This window comes from Hevea brasiliensis, chromosome 8, assembly GCF_030052815.1.
Source record: "Hevea brasiliensis isolate MT/VB/25A 57/8 chromosome 8, ASM3005281v1, whole genome shotgun sequence".
Lineage (NCBI taxonomy): Eukaryota > Viridiplantae > Streptophyta > Magnoliopsida > Malpighiales > Euphorbiaceae > Hevea > Hevea brasiliensis.
The window spans coordinates 12,158,904-12,180,031 of record NC_079500.1 but is presented as its reverse complement, the minus strand read 5'-3'; the positions used below and the strand labels follow the sequence as shown (position 1 = coordinate 12,180,031).

Here is a 21,128-nt window from a genome sequence, read left to right as displayed (position 1 = left end):
AAATTTAATACCCGTCAGATCTTTTATTTTATTCCATTATACCATTGATTTTTTTTTTAATTTTATAATTAAATAAATCGTCAAATTTAATTCAGTGTATATATATTACTAAAAGAAACTATGGAAAAGGGTTTAGGGTTGGAAGGGTAAGCTCCTGTCTCAGGCTAGGAAGGAGATTCTTTTAAAGTCGGTTGCTCAGGCAATTCCTACTTACTGTATGAGTGTGTTTTTGATCCCACCTTCTTCTTATGACGAGTTGCAGCGTATGATGAATTCTTTTTGGTGGGGTTCTAAAGCTAATGGGGGATGGAATATTCACTGGCTCTCTTGGGAGCAGATCTGTGAGCGTAAGGATGTGGGTCGACTTGGTTTTTGATATCTTCATCAGTTTAACCTTGCAATGCGTGGAAAGCAAGGTTGGAGATTTATCTCTAATCCAACTTCTCTTTCTAGTAAGATTTTCAAAGCTAAATATTTCCCACAAGGGGATTTTCTTGGGGTTCAATTGGGTCATAATCCCAGTTTTGTGTTGAGAAATATATTGCATTCTAAAGAATTGTTAAAGGTTGGTACAAGGTGGAGAGTTAGGAATGGCAGGTCGATAAATTTATGGCGTGATCCTTGGCTTTGCACTGATAATAAATTTTACATGGATATTCCGGTGCTTAATGGGTTTGATGATTTAATGGTTAGTGAATTTATGAGCTTAGATGGGCATGGAAGGGATTTACTGAAGTTATGTGAGTTTTTGCAAGTTAATGATGTGGACCGTATTGTTCGAATTCCTCTCAGTTACCAGGGTGCTGATGATAAGATTATTTAGCACTTCAAGAAAAATTGGCTTTACTCTGTCAAATCAGGGTATAAGGTTACTGTTAATTTGGGAACTGCTCATCATGCTACTATTCATGTTGTATGTTGGAAGAACTTTTGGGCTTTGGCTCTTCCTCCAAAGATCCAGAACTTTATGTGGTGTGCATTGCCTGACATTCTTCCCACAAAATCCAAATTGATTCAAAAAGGTATAAGTGTGGATGGTGGGTGCTTATTGTGTGGAGCTGTTGACGATCTTTTACATGTATTGTTGTCTTGCCCTGTAGCCATGCATTGTTGGAATTCGCTGAATGTGTATGTGGTTATGGTAGTTTCTTTTCTTTTCTTTTTTTATTTATTTTTCTAGTATCTTCATCAAATGATAAATGTAGTGTTGAGAATGTGTGTGTTGTGCTCTGGAACATTTGGGCACATCGCAATTTTCTGCTGTGGCAAAGTAGGTAGCCAGATGCTATCCATATTATCTCTTCAGCTTTGAAGTTTATCCATGAGTGGCAAGAGGCACAAGAGCGTAAGAAGCATAAGCTTTCTCCTACAATTTCTATTTCCTCTTCTTTATGGCTTGGAGTTCCACCGCTGTCTCTGATCAGTTTGTGCAATATTGGCAAAAACCTTCATCAGGTTATGTGAAGTTTAATATTGATGCTACTTTGTTTACAAGCTTAAATTTTTAAGACTTTGGTGCTGTAGTTAGAGATGAATTTGGGCATTTCCTTGTTGCATATTAAAGTGTGTTTGTGGGTTGTCAAGAGGTCAGGTTAGCGGAAGCAATGTGTATGAGAGAGGTTTTGGGTTGGATCCCTCAACTTGTTCTTGGAAATGTGATACTAGAAATAGATTACCAAGATTTATGTTTTGCTCTCCTATCATTAGAGGATGATTGGTCCGAATTCGGAGTTGTTTCTCAGGATTATAAAGCTTTTATTCAAGAAGCAGGTTGCTTTCTCTACAGTGGGTTTAGCGGCAAGCAAATGGACCAACTCATAGTTTTGCTAAAGCTGCACCTTCTTATGCTAGCCCCTTTGTTTGGAGGTTTCCTCCAGATATTATTATTCCTATTTTTCTTTCTGATCTTCATTAATAAAGACCTTTTTTTCTAAAAAAAAAAAAATTAACAACCGATTGGATCAGTTATTAATCCATTAAAATCGATTACTAATCGATTTAGTAACAAATTTTGCAACCAATTCAGTAGATTGCAATGAAAATGATTGCTAAATTGATTAGCAACCTATCACGACCCAACTCTATGGGTCAAACTGGCACTAGGACTTAGGCCATTATAAAGCTCCCAAAGCCCATAGTAAGTCTCATTGCTTTCAAACCAATGAATAGACTTAATTTCAAGGCCTAACATGCAAAATAAATGAAATAAAGTATTATAAATTAATTTGGGTCAACTCAACTTAACAACTATCAGAAATTCACAATTAGGGAAGCCTAATTCAACCCTGATGTTCAGCATGCACAAACTATTTAATAACATTAATTTTCATTAATTAAAACAATATATTTATACATTGGTGTCACAACTAAGTTCTGATGATTAAACAAATAGATAGATAAATAAATAAATGAATAAATAAGTAATTACAATAAAAACTATTAACTAATAAACACCACAACCTGCGGAGAAAAATGCAAGTTGGACACAAAAAATAACCTTGCTTCTCCTGTAACCTGGGAAAAAAAAATATTTGAATAAGGTTGAGTATTCGACTCAGAGAGTTTATATATTGATTATAGATATAATTTCCATAACTACTTAAAACTAATGCAATTCTACCATAAAATACACATTCAACACATAATAAATAATTCACTCAATATTCGCATAAGAATATAATTTGGAGTTACTCACACACCTAGTGTATCATATCAATGCATAAATATGAGAGCTGATCCCCCTACACAGCTCTCTCAATCCAAATCTTACCAACGAGCTCAACTCAAGCTGAACTTTCACTTAAATCCAAGTGCGGGGGTCAACGTGATCAACTCAAAGCCATGTCTCACCCTGACTTTCTATACCTAAAAGAACTGGGTTCTAATAAAACTAACTCAAGCCACAACTACCTGTCCAATCCATGTCTATCATATGCCATATATAGCACACATAGAGCTTAAATTTTCCTCAAGATGGCAAATACAAGTAATCATTAATAAATAAATATATATGCAACAATAAAAATGTTTCTAATTTATTTAACTCTTTAAATATATTTATAAAATGCATGAGCATGCCAAAAATATAAATAATATTGAAATAACAAAAATAATCAATATCCAACTCATAGATTGATCGACTCGACTGCAGTTGATCTAGCTAGAGAGAAGAAGACAATTGACCCAATCACCTATACAGGTGCACTGACTTCTATCAACAAATTGATAAAATAATTAAATTAAATCTAAGAAACAAGAAATTAATCCTAAGGTTTTGCTAAAATTTTGGCAGAGTCTTCCCTAAACCTGAATTTAACCCTTAGCAAAACAACTCAAACAAACATAGCACCCAAGGCCTTAGGCTCACAACAATAATTTCCTATTAATCATCCGAGGCCTACAAGAACCTAATCTAAGTCTAATCATTCAAACTCCAGCTCAAGTCCCTAACTCTTCTATAGTCCAAATAATTATTTTCAACACTTCAAAAATTATAAAAATATTCTTGTAGATCCTTTACCTCATCCTTTTATTAATTAGATTCATTTTGCTTAATTTTACTCAACTAAGAATATTTTATAGATTTAACCAGCTAACTTAATCAGAGCAAAAACTATACAACTCGAGTTAGAAACTATCTTTTTATAGATTTAACCAGCTAACTTAATCAGAGCAAAAAATATACAACTCGAGTTAGAAACTATCTTTGCAAATTCTATTACCTGGAATGTGTCCGGAATGTCTGAAAATGCTAGAAACAACGGTAAACACGACCACTTTCTAAGATAGCCTACCAAGCACCCGGACTGACCAAAAAACTCAGTCCCAAGTACTAGTGAGTTGTTGTCAATTCAATGGCACATAAGCGAAGCCCATAAATTGTTAATAATTATCATATAATTATATTTAATTTACGGGCATAAAAAAAGGTCAAAATCTTACTAAGTAATTTGGATCGTCCGATGATTACCTTTTCTAAATGGTGTCCAATCAGAGCAGGATTGGTCCCATCTTAAAGGTTTTTGTCACTTTGAGTTTAATGGTAGTCTTAGATCATCGATCTGATGCTCGGATCATCTAAGATTTGATTTGCTCTGAATCTACCTATTTTCTCTCTCCTTGTCGGCATTAGAAACGGCAACTAAATCCGACATGGTTGAATCCATCTGAAGAGCTCTTCACTAAGAATCTGTAGCAGCTAGAATCACTCTAATCAGACATCGAAATTGCTAGATATGACTTGTCAAAGTTTAGGACCCATTTTCTCCCCTCCCCCCTGCCCCTTCCTCTCTGTCTCTCTCTCTAAAACTACCAGCTCCCACCGTCGTTGACTTTCTGCATGTCGCTAGTGGTGATGGATTGTTCGCTGAAGCAAAACTGACGAGGGAGGGAGAGTTTGACGAGAGAAGGAATGAGAAATTGAGGTGGGGTGGGGTTGGGTGAGGTGGTTGGCGACAAGGAAGCTGTTCTTGAAATTTCATTTTATTTTTTTAATTTGAACTCTTAAAAAGTCCAGATGCATGGCATGGGAACTTTCAATTTTCAATTTTTTAATTTTTTTTATTTTTTAATATTATTTAAATAATTCTTTAATAATATATGTTTAACTTTTCCCCATAACAACTTTAATTAAATTCAATAATAACAATAAGAAATTAATGTTATAAAAATTTCATTAAAGTCCAATATACTAAAATTCAATAATACAAAATATAACATAATCTCTCACTCACACATATAAAATAACTAATTATATTGACATATTATTTATTTTCTTAAAATATTTACAGTATTACACAACCGACTAATAAATTAGTTACCATAAAAAATAAAAATTGATTGCAAATAACATTCAACATTCAAATTAGTTATTAAATTAATTAAATTTAAAAAAAATAAAATTTTGAAAATATCAGTTGCTAACAATCGAAATTCGTTATTAATAACAATTAATACATAATCAGAGTGTATCAAAATTTTAATTAGCAACATAATAGGGGTAACTCTCTTTTATAAATCTCAACAATTTTGAAGAGTTGAATTAAATACATAAAACCTTAATTAAAAACAATATTACTAATGGGTTGTTTATTACCCCTTTTACATAATCAAATAATAATAATAATAATAATAACAATAATGAGAATGAATATTAATAATAAAAGGATGGAACTGTAGAGTTGAAAAGCTTTGTCTATTATGTATATCTAAATTATTATATTGTTGGATTAAGCTAATATGGTAGATAAATAGAGGCAACAAATTAAACTTTTATGTTTGAGATTGCCGCTTTCCACAATAAAGACGAGGAAAATAAATAAAGGTTTGGTGTTTTCCTTCATTCCCCTTCTGCTTGGCAACTTGCGTTTATTCAGGCAGAGTCATCCCCAACCCATTCCCACTGTATATCGGGCAAGGAAATTTTCATCGCTCAACACCAGATTTTTAACTGCTTAAAGCTCGTTTTAACTCTTTGTACTTACTGAAAAAATTCGATTTAGCTTATTTTAAATTATTTTTATTAAATTTAATTCAAAAATAAAAAATAAAAAAAAATAAATTTCTTAATTTTTATGATAAAATAAAAAAATCAATAAAAATTAATCTTAAAATCAAGAATTAAACTTTTTATTTTTTATTTAAATTAAAAAATTTAGCTCATAAAATTTAATATTTAGGTAAAATTAAAATTTAATTAAAATTTCTAGGCTAATTTAAGCCTACTCTAATCGTTAATTATAACGAGAATCACATAAAATCCACCATGAATAATAAATTTCTAGGCTAATTTAAACCATACAACTTGATGTATTTTAAAATATTTATATTTTAAGGTCTTAATTGCAATTGTAGATAATTTTCGGTATCACAATATTTAAATTCACGAATTGTCATGAATAATAAAACTATATTTATTTAAATTATTCACTAAAATGAAGGTGGTTTTGAAGGGAATACTCTAACGAAAAAGTTATTCAATTATTGAATTATTAGTTTATAAATCTTTGAAATAATTAATTAGAATGGTCAAAGCATTTTTATTAATGAAAAAAAAAATAATAAAATTTACATACATCGATCTTACCCATGACAAAATTCACCTTGTCATGAGTTTGGAAGTAGTGATGCAGACATGTAGAACGCTTGCAAAAGATATTTGATGAATATATAATAATGTTTGGCTTTAGGCCTAATTAAAAAATATATATATATAAAAACATTTGCCTAAAATTATAATTTAATTTAATTTAAGTTTTTTAATTTTTAAATTTTACTGAATCCACAAAATTTTTTAGAATTCATTTTTAAATCTAAAATTTTGTGTTTGAAAGAAAAAAAATAAATTTCAATTCTATGATTTGAATGCTATAAAATTAAACATAACCGTTCCAAATTCCATCAAAATAGGTGGAATTTCTAAATAAATTTTACAAAATTTATCGTAAAAATTTTTATGACAAAACTATCCATACTTGAACCCATTGTTCTACTCCAATCTTCACGTATCGATGCTCTCCCTCTCTCTCTTTCTCTCTTAAGACCTAAGTGTTTGCTCTGAATGCTACAGGTCATGCATTGTGAATAGGTGAAAAAGAATCAATACAACACCAATAGCCAACTGATGATACTGACAAAAATTTTCAAAATTTCAATTCATAACTAAAATTATAAATAATATGTAGGAAGACAATTCTTATAGCATCAAATAAAGAGGCAAATTAAAGAAAAAAAAAAGATAAATACAAAATTATATACCATGTTAAGTAAAATAAAATTATGAATTTATTATTTATTTTATAAAATTAGTATGTCAAGAATATTTTATAATGAATTTCAATTCTACATTTATTCAAAACATGATTTTGTAAAATTCAATTCAAATACATATTTTAAGTTTCAGCATACTAAATGTGAAAATTAATTTATAAATAAATTCTGCTTGAAATTTATTTATAAATGAATTCTGCATTTTAAATTCCATCACACTAAACGTAGTGTTAAATTTAATTTCTTTCATTTTGGTGTAATTTTATTCAAAACTTAAATTAAAATTAGTTTGAGACTGTGAAATCTTATTGATGTAGCATTCCACTTCCGGTTTAAATATTTACTTCTCTAATTTTGCTTAATTTTTCAAAGCCTTTGATAATTTCCCAAAATTCCATAACGTTCAAAAAATTATAAAACTAACTTCAAACATCATAAAACTCTCAAATTATTTTTCTTTGAAATGAAAAATTTGGAGGTGTATGTTCTTACTGATATGGCACTCCAGGCAGCATGTCAAAACAATACACTCTTTCAAATTAATTTTAGGCTTTGCATCAAAATTAAAGAAATTAAATCTAAATTGTAACAATTAAAAAAAAAATTGCAATTGCGCAGAAACATTTAATTAAGCTTGGCTTTATGGCTACAACTCAAGGATTGGCTGGCTTTGAGCCTCCCCTGAAATGGAAGCACCAAGAGACAATGGCAATGGCAATGAAGCGTTCACTGTCGGAGAGAAATATGTAGGCACAGGTAGTTTTGATGGAAGAACAGGCAATGAAGATTCAAAATTAAGAACTTGAATGACTTGCCTAATAGAAGGCCTGAACTTTGCATCTGGATGGGCACACCAAAGCCCAACCACCACTAATCGTTCCAATCGCCGCTCATCAAAATTCCTATTTACCTTGGGGTCTGCAGCTTCAAGTAGCTTTCCTCCTCCATAGAGATCCCAAACCCACTATACAATATATAATTGATCTTCATTTCCCATGAGGTTGATGGGTTTTCTTCCACAAGCTATTTCTAGAGCAAAGATGCCAAAACTATAGACATCTGATTTCTTGCTAGCGTTGCCGGTTAAGATACATTCTGGAGCCATATAGCCCAAGGTCCCTGCCAAAAGTGTGGTTTGTGAACCTTTGCCATGGTCCACAAGTCTTGCTAAACCAAAATCCCCAAGCTTGGCATTGAAATTTGAATCCAACATACTATTGCTTGATTTTATATCTCTATGCACTACTAATTGCTCCCATTCTTCTTGTAAGTAGAGCAATCCTGAGGCTATAACTTGAGCAATGTTGTGCCTAACCTTCTATGTCAATAGTCTTTCTTCTTTAAAAAGATGGGAATCCAAGCTGCTATTAGGCATAAGCTCATAAACAAGCAACAATTCTCCTTTTTCATGGCACCAGCCTATGAGCTACACTAAGTTCCTATGCCTCAATTGACTAACGATCTTTAATTCAGATGCATATTTGCTTAACCCTTGCTTGGAACCTCCTGATATCCTCTTCACTGGAACATAGGAGTTTAATTCCTTCAAAAATCCTCTATAAACTGCACTAAACCCTCCCTGTCCAAGTTTCTCTTGCTCTGAGAAGTTATTTGTCGCACAAACCAAATCGCTGTAGGAGAACTTCCGGGGGTCAGTGCCTTTCTCAAAATCATCATCCATGGGCAAATCAAACCCAACTTCAACATCTTTTTCTACTACTCTATTCTTCTTCCATAAGAAATGTTAGAGTTTGAGAGTTCTGATTGATTGTATCTTATTCTTTTCATCATAGTGAAACCTTTTTCTTGTCTTGCCCGTGGATGTAGACCTTACGGTTGAACCACGTTAAATCCTGTGTTATTCTTCTTCTCTTTTCAAAACTGTGTGATTATGCGATTTGTGTGTGTGCCTTAGATTTGCGTGCTTGTTATAACAAACTGGTATCAGAGCTTTGTGTGCAAAATCTAGGGTTTATAGATAGCGTCGTCTTCAATGAAGTATGAGATGGAGAAGTTTGATGGTGGATCGAGTTTTAGTCTATGGAAGATTAAAATTAAATCTTCCTTGATCCTACAAGGTCTATGAAAGGCAATCGAGGATAACTTTCCAGAAGGTATGAAAGAGGTGGAGAAGGCTGATCTAAAAGAGAGAGCCTTGAGTGCGATTTTCATGAGCGTAATTGATAATGTCCTACGCGAGATTGCTGGTGAAAGCTCAGCATCTGCGGCATGGAAGAAATTACAGGAGTTATACTATACCAAATCGCTGACCAACCTCCTGTATCTAAAGAAAAGACTTTACAATCTGAGAATGAGCGAAGGTACGCCCATTAAAGAACATCTAGATGAATTCAATTCAATCATTATGGATCTGAAGAATATTGATATTGAGATTGATAGCGAGAATCAGGCCCTTATTGTGTTATGTTCTTTGCCACCCTCTTATGAAACTTTTGTTGATACTCTGTTGTATGGGAAAGACAATATTTCACTAGACGATGTTAGTAATTCTCTAAAATTGAAGGAGTTGAAAAAGAAATTCGCAGATAATAGAGAAAGATTTGAGGGGGAAGGTTTGGTGAGCAGGGGAAGAACACATTCAAGGGAGGGTTCTTCCGGCAAGAAGAAATCTACGGCTAGATCTAAGTCAAGAATGAAAAAGGCCAACTATTTTGAGTGCGGAGAGCAAGGTCACTACAGGAGAGACTGTCCCAAGTTGAAAAATAAAAAGAGAAAGCAACTAGAAAGTTCTGCGAATGTGATTGATAGTTTTATTGATTCTGATGGTGATGACAATGCTGGAGAAATTTTATTCGTGAGTTCAGATCATGGACAAAATTCATGGATTCTTGATACTGGTGCTACTTATAACATGTGTCCACACAGAAACTGGTTTGTCACTTACAAACAGAAGAGTGGCAAGGTATTTCTAAGCAATGATCGTGCATTATCTATTGAAGGAATTGGTAACATCAGATTGAGGATGTTTGATGGCATTGTTAGAACTATAGAGTGTTTGGCATGTTCCAGGACTAAAGAGGAACCTGATTTCTCTTGGGATACTTGACTCTCATGGATTCAGATACCATGCAGAGAATGGAGTTCTCAAAGTATGCAAGGGCTCTATGGTACTCATGAAGAGCAGTTTGGTTTTAGGATTATATTTTCTTCAGGGCAGTATATTTTTAGGGGAAGCTGCAGTAGCATCCGGAAGCAATAATTAGAATCAGACTCAATTGTGGCATATGCATCTCGGTCATATGAGTGAAAGAGGATTATCTGTGTTAAGCAAGCGAGATTTGTTGGATGGGCAGAAAATAGAATCTATGGACTTTTGTGAACACTGTGTGTTTGGCAAACAGACCAGGGTGAATTTTGACAAAAAGGAATATCCACTCAGATTTATAGGGTCCTAACAGAATCCCTTTCGAGAGCGGTGCCAAGTACTTCATGACTTTGATTGATAATTACTCTCGAATGGTGTGGGTGTATTTTCTGAAAACAAAAGGTGAGACATTTTCAACCTTTATAATGTGGAAGACGATGATTGAGAAGCAAACAGAAAAGAATGTCAAGCGTCTTAGAACTGATAACGGGTTAGAATTTTACAATCGTGAGTTCGATGTATTCTGCAGCAATGAAGGTATAGTGAGACATCGCACTTGTACAAGGACACCACAACAAAATGCTATTGCAGAACGCATGAACAGAATGCTTTATGACAAAGCACGAAGCATGCTCTCACATTCAGGATTGGGAAAGGATTTTTGGGTTGAAGCAATTAATACAGCCTGTTTTTTGGTTAATAGATCTCCATCTACAGCTAGTGAGTGCAAAACTCTTTTTGAGATCTAGTCTGGTTCACCTGCTGATTACTCTCAGCTGAGAGTATTTGATTGCCCTACTTATGCTCATGTGAGAGATGGTAAGCTTGAGCCGAGGGCAAGAAAATGCATATTTCTAGGGTATGCATCTAGAGTGAAAGGCTATAGGTTGTGGTGCAATGATCCAAAGTCTCGAGGATTAATTATCAGTAGGGATGTGACATTTAATGAGTCTGTTTCATTGGATAGTCAGAGGGAAAAGTCAATAGTAGAATCAGATCACGGTGTCAGAGAATAGGTTGAGCTTGATATTGATACTTTAGCAGTTCAGTCCAGTGATTCAGAGGATGAGGTGCAAGATCCTGATCAACAAGAGGATGCACCTGAGCAACAGCAACAGGAACCATATAGCATTGCAACTGGTAGAGAGAGAAGATGGATTAGACCACCGCAGAGATATGCATATGCAGATCTAGTTGCATTTGCCTTGTTAGTTGTTGAGACAACAATTATAGAGAAGCTATTTCTTGTTAAGATGCAGATCAGTGGGTCGGTGTTATGAGTGAAGAAATTGAATCTCTTCAGAAGAATCAGACTTGGGAGCTTGCAACATTGCCTAAGGCACAAAAAGTGGTAGGTTGCAAATGGGTGTTCAAGAAAAAGGAAGGCACTCCAGGGGTTGAAGCACCTCGATATAAGGCACGGTTGGTAGCAAAAGGCTTTACTCAGAGGGAGCGGATTGACTTTAATGAAGTGTTTTCTCCAGTTGTGAAGCACAATTCTATCAGAGTCTTACTTGCTATGGTTACTCTTCATGATCTAGAGCTTGAGCAACTAGATGTTAAGACAACATTTTTGCATGGTGAGTTGGAGGAGCAAATTTATATGAGTCAGCCTGAGGGATTTCTCACTCCAGGTATGGAAAATCATGTTTGCTTACTTAAGAAATCTTTATATGGTCTGAAACCGTCTCCTAGGCAGTTGTACAAAAGATTTGATACATTCATGGTTTGTAATAGCTTTAATCGTAGTTCATATGACAGTTGTGTGTATCATAAGAAGCTTTCAGATGATTCCTTTGTTTATTACTGTTATATGTGGATAACATGCCTATTGCTGCTAAAAGCATGTCACAAATTAACATTCTGAAAAAGCAGTTGAGTGATGAGTTTCATATGAAAGATTTGGGTGCTGCAAAGAAGATATTGGGAATGGAAATTACCAGAGATAAAAGTGTTGGGAAGCTTTTCTTGTCTTAACAGGCCTATGTTGAGAAAGTGCTTAAGCTTTTCAACATGAATAACGCTAAGCTTGTGACTGTTCCATTTGCTGCCTATTTCAAGTTATCCGCAGACATGTCACCCAAAATAGATGAGGAGATGGAGCATATGTCCCGTGTTTCCTATTCGAGTGCTGTTGGTAGCATCATGTATGCAATGGTATGCACCCGACCTGACATTTCACATGCAGTTAGTGTTGTGAGTAGATACATGGCATGTCCTTGAAAAAAGTATTGACAGGCAGTGAAATGGATTTTGAGGTATTTGAAGGGTACTATAGATGTTGGTCTGACATTTGACAGGGCCAAGATGAGTGATTTAGTTGTTGGCTATGTGGATTCAGATTTTGCAGGGGACTTAGACAAGAGGAGATCTTTGATTGGTTATTTTTTTACTCTTTCTAGAAGTGCTATCAGTTAGAAGGCAACATTGCAAGCTATAGTTGCTTTGTCTACCACAGAGGCTGAATATATGGCCTTAGCAGAGGCAGTAAATGAAGTTTTATGGTTACAAGGTTTGGTGGGTGATCTTGGGTTGATACAGAACAAGGCAATGGTGTTTTATGATAGCCAGAGTGCAATACATCTCACAAAGAATCAGATGTACCATGAGCGAACTAAGCACATTGATGTCAGACATCACTTCATTCGGGACATTGTATTTCAGGGGACTGTAGTTGTGCAGAAAGTCTCTATATATGATAATCCAGCAGATATGATGACCAAGGGAGTCCCAGTTAGCAAGTTTAGGCATTGCCTAGACTTGGTTGGTGTTTGTAGTGCTCAGTAATGCCCTTTTTGCGAGGGCATATGGCAAGACAGAGTATTTTTGTGATTATTTTGTTGATGATAAAGGGAATTTAAGCCAAGGGGAAGAATTATTATTTTTGTGGCTTGAATTTTGGATATATTTTTTCATGGACCCGAATTGTGACATGACCAGAAAGTTTTTGTGCTGCGACCTGATTGGAATAAAAAGTGAGATCTGTGGTGGTAGCAGAGGGGCACGGGCTAATAGGCCTAGGCTCGAAGCCCATTACTGATCTCCTTGGGGGTGTGGGGGCAACGCCCCCGCAGTATGGACCAGTATAAATATTGTAATATTCTACCCTTTGTGGTCAAGTTGTGAGATATTCGGGAAATACACTGGGGTTAGGGTTTGAGAGTTCTGATTGATTGCATCTTGTTCTTTTCATCATAGTGGAACTTTTTTCTCTTGTCTTGCCCATGGACGTAGACCTTACAATTGAACCACGTTACATCTTATGTTATTCTTTTTCTCTTTTCAATACTGCATGATTGTGCGATTTGCGTGTGTGCTTTAGATTTGCATGCTTGTTATAACAAAAAAAAATAGAGCAAAGCCAATATTATGCCTACAAAAACACATCCACCCACACTAAGCCCTACCTCAAGTCCGATCATTTTATTTGATCTATCTGGGGGAGTACTATCTTTAGGAATGTTAATTCTTGGTGCATTATCTATTGGCGGAGTTGCTGGCTTGTCATCGGTTTGCAAACTTGAAGTGAAATACCATGAATAAAGAACATGCTTCTCAAAAGTTTCTCCTGTTGCAACTGAGAATCCAACTGTAACCCATTCAGGTAAGAAGTCCCTCAGGTCAACATGATAATCCAGGCGTTGCTCGATTTTCTGATTACTAATGTATCCAGTGAAGGTAACTCTTAAACTTTTCAAAATAGAGTCATATTTAATTGAAGCATAGATTTTCCTACCGTCTTCTATGCTACTTAGCCAAGCTGAAGTAGCATTAGAGATCACAGAATTGATACCGATTCCCACATGTTTAGAAGGTGGATCCCAACTGTTGCTAAAAGAATCAAATTCTATTGCAAGGAATGGCCATTTAGAGGTGTGGTTCTCTCTGGCAAGGCCAAGACCACCGCCTGCCTCTCTCGCGGCTGGGAATTGCACCGGAGCATGAAAGCCAACCCATCTCCATAAACTTTATTGTTCTGGGAATCAATTGAAAAGGAGAAAGGGGCATGGAAGTCAGTGAGATTTCCGGAAGCCTTGTCCCAGGGGTAAAACTGGTTTACAGTATGTTACTCGACCAACACTGGCAAGCGGGGAAGTATTTTGGTCTGTGGTGAGATGGACGGCCTTTCCATAAACAGAAGCATTTCCTTGGCAATTCAAGCGGGGACAATTTGTTTTGCAGCTGGAAAAATTGAAAGTTAGGGAATTGGAACAAGTTATTTTGAGAAAGAATAGGATTGTCAGGAGATAAAGAGACATTGGAGAATGGCAATGAGAATCATTGAACTTGCACAAATCCAAGGCTATAGGAGAAGCTTAATTGGAAGCTACAGTTGCATTAAAATAAAGAAAAATTAATCATTTGTGTAATATAAGAAAGCTAGCGTGTTGATGTATATTTTGTCGATATTGCATTATTATAGAATTGTGGTTATTAATTTAATTAGTTTATAGATGGTCAAAAACGAGTTTTTTTTTATAAGAAAAAAATTTATTAATTATATATGCGGAAGAAAATATAGCATGTGAATGCCATGGCAATTTTAATATGAAAATGATTTTATTACTTCATAAAAATAAAATAATTGTTTTCAATTATTTTCCTCAACAACAATAACAAAAAAAATAGTTTCAGTCTCCATCTTAATGTTTCTCTCATAAATGGGTCACCATATATATATTGATGATCAAAAGAAATTTATTATTTCGATTTCAAGAAATTTCGTTTGGCAATAGTATAACGGCGTAAATTTTGGTCTTTCGTTCCTAACTTGATCTCGTATTGCTCAGGACCTACTCTATCAATATTGTTAAAATAGAGGCAGTTTTTTTTTTTTTTTTTAAATAATCAGAGAGAAATTTTATTAATAAGAAAGAAAAGCATGGGGAAGGATAAGCTAAGGCTTAATCCAAGCTAACAGGCGTAGTCCATACACCCGCCTAGAACTAAAGCCGAGCAGCTGATGAAATCAGCACGGCTAACCTAGCAACAAAGTTCCAAGAGTCACATGCAAAGCCCAGCCATTACCAAGAAACAACAAACAGCCAAGAACTCAAAGAAAGCAAGTAATAACAACCCCACAAAGTCTTCCTGACGAAGCAACCTTTGCTTGGCAAGTGAATCTGCAACAAAATTTAAATTTGCCTCCTTAAGGTAGTGATTGATTTTAATATTGGGAATTGTAGAGAGACCATGCAAATTGGAATTTATGATAGAATATGCAGGCCAGTAGTGTTTTATTAGTATTTTACTTGATTGATATTTGAGTTGTCTCTAAAATTATAAGGTCTTAAATTTAAATTCTAATTAAAATTACATAAAAAAAAAACTCAAATTCTCATCAAATGTTGATAAAAGGTTCAATAATAATTGATATAAAACAATGAAAAAAAATGTAAAACAGCTATGTAATGGCAAGTTATGATTTTCCAAATGAAGCATTTGAATTTTACAAGTTGCTATTGTAAATTTAACCCTATGGAGAAAATTTTTTACAGGTAAAGTAAGGTTTCATGAAGTTATGAAACCTCTTCCAACCTTGTTTTGGAGAAAGATAATTTTGAGAGAATATGATTTTTGGAGATTTCAATTTATCCCTCCAAAACCCCAAAACTGATTGTGGGATACTTTATCTGTACATATAGACTAATTTATCTTTATATTTTTACCATAATTTCAAAACTGCCCTACTCCATAGCCAACTATTTTTACTTCGTCGGAACAATGTTTTTCTTTCTTAACTTTATTGAAAATTTATTTTCTAGGTTTATAAATTTTATATTTTACATATAAATAAATAAATAAATTATATAAATTAAAAAAATGAAATTTCCATAACTCAATGGGTTTCTGCGATTTTGATGCAATGCTATATCTTTCTTATTTTTGGGATAAATGCTTAGTTGAGTTGAGTTATATGTTTCTCATGGTCTATTTAAAAATATTTATATTAATTCACATTTATTTAAAAATGTTTATATTAATTCACATTTATAATTAACACCTTACAGAACTTATAACGGTTTAATATTAACGAACGCCATCACCAATATATTCAATTTAATGGTTATTTGTGTGTAGTCCGCATAAAAAATGTTAACGAATATAATAAAAATAATTTTTTTAAAATATAAATAATTTTAAAAAAATTAAAAAAGTGTATTTAGAATATATATAATTTAAATAAAATATATTAGCATAACTTTCACTACAAGAAATTATAAAAAAAAAACTACAAAAATTATCAACTACAAAATTTCGTTGATAATTTATCAACGATTTACAAACGATTTACCGATAAAAAAGAGAAATAAAATTTAAATTAATTTGTACCGATGAAATTACTGACCGATTATCGACGAACCTTTTATCGATGATGCAATTTCATAAGTAAAATTAACGCTTAATATTGACGATAAAATTAATGAGCAAATAAAAAAAAACCAATGAAAAGATTCGTTGATAATTATAGACTAATTCGTATTTAGTTGGTAATATTAAAAAGAATAAAAAAAAAATTCAAAAACTTAAAAAATTTTATCTACGAAAATTTTTTGCCGGTAATTATCAACAAACTCATTTTTTTTATAGATAATATTAAGAAAAAATAAAAAATTAAATTTTAAAATAAATACCTATGAAAATTTTTTTGTTGGTAATTACCAACGAACCATATTTAATTGGTAATACTAAGAAGAAAATAAAAAAGAAACATTTTCAAAAAACTTAAAAAATTTTACCTATAAAATTTTTTCCTCGATAATTACTAAGGAATTATATTTAGTTGGTAATACTAAGAAGAAAATAGAAAAGAAAAATTTTAAAAAGCTTAAAAAGTTTTATCTGCAAAAATTTTTTATCAGTAATTATCAACGAACTAATTTTTTTGTAGGTAATACTAAGAAGAAAATAAAAAATAAAATTTTAAAACAAAATTTTAAAATAAATACTTATGAAAATTTTTCGTCGGTAATTACTAACGAAACATATTTAGTTGATAATACTAAAAAGAAAATAGAAACAAAAAATTTTAAAAGGTTTAAAAAGTTTTACGGATGAAAATTTTTCATCGGTAATTACCAACAAACTTTTTTGTAGATAATATTAAGAAGAAAATAAAAATAAAATTTTAAAATAAATACCTAATAAAATTTTTTTGTCGGTACTTATTAACGAACTATATTTAGTCGGTAATATTAAGAAGAAAATGAAAAATTAAAATTTTAAAAAGTTTAAAAAATTTTACCCATAAAAATTGTTTGTTAGTAATTACCAACGAAACATAATTAGTCAATAACACAAAAAAAAATTAAAACAAAAAAAATTTTAAAAAACTTAAAAAATTTTACCTATGAAAATTCCTGTCTTAACAATCTTTATAGTTTTTCCATGCTCTTTCCAATATTGCATTACTTCTTTTCATGGAAGACGTAATAATTACTTAATTCTAAAATAATACAGAAGCATATAAAAAAACATGATAAAAATTGCCAAGTAATTAAAATATTTTAGAGATACCAGTTAGAAAATTTTTGTGTAAATCTAATCCATCATGAGCTAAAGATATAATATATATAATAAGAATCATTTATTAAATATATAAATTTTATATATTTATATTTTAAAAAAATGATGAATCAGATTTGTATAAAAAAAATATGAAAATTATAATAAAAATTAAAATATAATACTACATTTCATTTCTAAAAAAACAAGTCAAGTCGACGCTTGACGTACAAAACAATTTAGTCAGTAGAAGGATATGATCATCTAAAACAGACAAGTCAATGAGAGAGATGTTTGATCCAGTAATCTTATATATTGTGACCATACTTTGGATAAAAATGGACGTCACAGTAACAACCATTCAACATTATAAGAGAATTTATTTAATCACTGTATGCACAATAAATACATTTTGATGATTGATCATAATAGAAATTATATATGATCTATCAATGACCATAATAAAATTGTTATAAAATACAATAATTGTATTCTAACATTTTCTCTTGATATAGTCATCTAAAAGTGATGTCCCAAATTATGTCTATTCTAATTGAGTTTTGGTATCATCAAAATCTATGCTCCTTTGAACTTGTGGGGTCAACAAAAAAAATAAATCAATAAGTCAATAGGAGTTTGATCCAGTAATATTCTTATATATCGTGACTATGCTCTGGATAAAAATGGACGTCATCTACAATATCAACCACTCAACATTCTAACTATTTTAAAATAAAAGCCATATATATATATATATATATATATATATATATATATATATATATATATATATATATATTCTCTTTATATATATAAACCTATTCAATACTATATATAAAGATTTCATCAAATATGATTTTTTTAAAAATCATATTTAAAGCAATTTAGATGGCCATTTAAAAAAAAAAAAAAAGCTAAACTCTGAAATTAAATACTAAATTAATTAGAATAAATAATTTCGTTATGTAATAATAAAATAAAAAAATTCTTTTCTATACTTAATTTAGTATGAATTTGAATATAACATATTGAATAGAATATACATATAAAATAATAAAATTTATATATTTATATTTAGAATTTATACCCAAGTTTGTAACAATGAGATTGTAAAATTAGCTAATCAATCAGAGCAATAGTTGCCTTCACGGCATAATTTTCTAACGATTAATTAAATGTGGGCTAAGCTTTAACTTCCTAATTCTTGTCCAGCAAGGATTTTTTTTTTATTATTATTTTCTTATGAATGCTTAAAAAAATATTTAAATAAGTGACTGTTTGAGTATATATATAGAATATTTGGGGGCATATATTATTTATTTATTATTCAAATATAAAACAATCATTGTACATCAGTCTTTATTTCGTAACATAGTGGCTTCTGGCGAACATTCCATTAACAGATAATAGGTTTTTTTAATACTTCGATTTTAAAAGTGTATTTCTCACATGTAGCGCGTCGTGGATAGAGGATACCCCAATTTTTATATCATTTGAATCCATATTATAAGGTGTGACGAAATTTTTACGCTGATTGTTACCTACCACAACCCTCCTCCTTTATCCGGGCTTGGGACTAGCAAAACACAAGCTACTTAGGCAGAGTTACCGTAGTAATTGATAACGAAGGAAAAATAAGTTTTGAAGTCAGCAATATTCCCATACTTGTCCCAAAGGTGAATTGGTTTGCAATATGTGGCTCGACCGACGCTACCATTTTCAGAGCTCAACTGATCAAAGTTTTTGGTGAGTTTAATGCTTGGATCTTCGATATATGCGTCTCCCTCCAACTTAATCTGTGTCATGTGTGGGATGAATCCATTGAAGCTAAAAGCAGTTGTGTTAGTGGAAGATTGGACTTTGAAAGGGAAGAAAGTAAACATGAGTAGGCTGATGAATGTGCAAAAAGGTAGATGTTTGGAGGATTCTGTAAAATCCCTAATTTTCAAATAATTATTTTATATATATATATGTATTTTATTCTAACCCTGGTATTGTGGCTATCCCACCATTTCAGAACCGGGTTAAAATTATAGGCTATCCCATCATTTTCAGACGTTCTGGACGCGTTCCAGTTGTCGGAATCAGCATAGGTAAACACGAACCTTACTTTTTCTTAATTATCTAGTGCTTAATTTCGATTAAAAATCTATAAAATATTCGTGGTAAGTTAGAAAAGATATAATTCCTTATTCGTGGTAAGTTAGAAAAGATATAATTCCTTTTGCATTAGCTCTATAATATTGCAAAGGACCGCGGGACAAAATTTTAGAATTTTTAGAGCTTAATTGGGTAGTTTTTGCAAAAGGGGTAATTGTAGGGACTATATTGTAATTTTTCAAATTGTGATTATTGACTATTTGGGTGGGCCCAGGAGAGGCTCTGTGATGTGATTGAGTTGTGGATGTGTGATTTGTGGATATAGAAGTGCATTTTGAGCCCTTTTACAGGTTGGGTAGGTACTAGGTATAAGGGAGATTCTGCCAGATTTTTGGCATGACTTAGGACATCTTTGGTCTTTTTCTTAGCTTGTATTGAGTCAAATGTACTAAATAATTATAATAAAAATTGTCAGGTGAGCCAGGACAGCCTTCCTCCTCTGCCCAGCCACCATAGTGACTTCGGTTGAGTCTGTGAGTAAAATATTAATTTTAATTATAATTTTGATATTATTATATGTTCAAGCATGCCCATGCATCACTTATATATATGTATCTATGTAGTTAAACAATAGGCACGTTTTACATTGCCTTCATAAATGTTGAAGTGCCATGGATGTTGTTGTGGTAATTTGGAGCAGTGTGCGTGCGTTGGCGTGCGTGTGGTATAGTGTTGGATATGGACAGGACGGGTAGACACAGCTTGAGATCTTCGCTGGGACCCGGTCCTTCGGGGTAGACACGACTTGAGTTCTTCGTTGGGACCCCGTATTTGGTTTATTAAGCGAAAGTCCAACTTGAGATCTTCGCTGGCAGAGGTTGGATTAAGAGTGTATAGGGGGATCAACTCCCATATATGTATTGTTTGACAGTGTTGGGTGTGTTAGTGCTCCAAATTGCCTTTTTGATGTGATTTGTATAAAAATTTTTACGATGTTGCATTTCACTCTACAGGATACATTATCTTTAGATAGCTATAGAGATTGTGGTTAAAATTGATATTTTACTCTCTGAGTCGAACACTCACTCCTATTTATTTATTTTTTTAGGCTACAAGAAGATTTTTATTGTGCCTAACCTGCTCTTCTTCTTCGTAGGTCTATTGATAGTTTTAAATGTGTTTATTCTATTAGGTTAAAATTCTTAGACTCCACATGTATTAGAAATATTTATTTGATTTGGGTCTGTAATATAATTGCCATGTTGGACTGGATGAGGGAACCGAGCTCCCATTTATTTTTATGGCATCAAGATTATATGGAGGGTGAGCTGAGCTCCCCAGATGATTATATATTGTGTTTACAGGTCGAGTGAGTTAAAAACTCTCCGTTTAATGGTCCATTTTATGACCGAACTTTGTCCGGTTGAATCTTGAAACTGGGCCCAAATGGGCCTTAGAGTTGGGTTGAGGAATAGTTAGGCTTACTACGGGCCTCGGGAGCTTTAGGCTGACCCAGGTCCTAATGCCGGTCCTGCCCATGGGTTGGATCATGACACAGGTGTTACATAATGCGAAAGATATGCTAGTTAGAGCTAATCGTAATGTTAGAATTTCGGAAGTGATGGAACTAGTAATCGAGATAGGACTA

General features: G+C 32.7%; 1 pseudogene; it reads right to left on the bottom strand.

Moving 5' to 3' along the window:
* Positions 1-7,414: 7,414 nt before the first annotated feature.
* LOC110638698 (L-type lectin-domain containing receptor kinase IX.1-like) lies at positions 7,415-19,185 on the bottom strand (annotated as a pseudogene).
* Positions 19,186-21,128: the final 1,943 nt, after the last annotated feature.